The sequence below is a fragment of the Macadamia integrifolia genome, chromosome 5, assembly GCF_013358625.1.
Source record: "Macadamia integrifolia cultivar HAES 741 chromosome 5, SCU_Mint_v3, whole genome shotgun sequence".
NCBI classification, from domain to species: Eukaryota; Viridiplantae; Streptophyta; class Magnoliopsida; order Proteales; family Proteaceae; genus Macadamia; species Macadamia integrifolia.
This window is the reverse complement of record NC_056561.1, coordinates 5,343,242-5,343,710: the sequence shown is the minus strand read 5'-3', so window position 1 is coordinate 5,343,710 and position 469 is coordinate 5,343,242.

Here is a 469-nt window from a genome sequence, read left to right as displayed (position 1 = left end):
ATGAAACAAACAAAAATGGAATAACTAGCGGCAAGGACCCAAAGAACTTTCAAAGATAATAGATTAGGGTGAAAAATGAAGAACAGGCGATAGTTTTATATTAGCAGCAAACAACAGCCCATAACCCTTGACCACTAATGTGGCAAAGCTGGATGTGACCCAAATTTTGTAGGCAACTATGCACTTATGTCCACTTGTCACTGTCCCAGTGAATGGCAACTTTCCTTGGACTGTTACCTTACCTACCCTTCTAAGATTTCAATTGATGAACACTGGTATTTTCCATAGAGAATTCGCAGGCGGAAGGAGGGCATGGAAGGATTGTTGGAGAGAGTATAAGTCAGGCTTCATCTTTTGAGCGGAATCTGTACACTTGTGAACTCTCGAAGGAGCACAGCGAGTTGAAGTGATCATGTTTCAGGGAATATTGGGGTGGCGGAGAGAGCATGAGAGAGATGAAAGTGTGGGC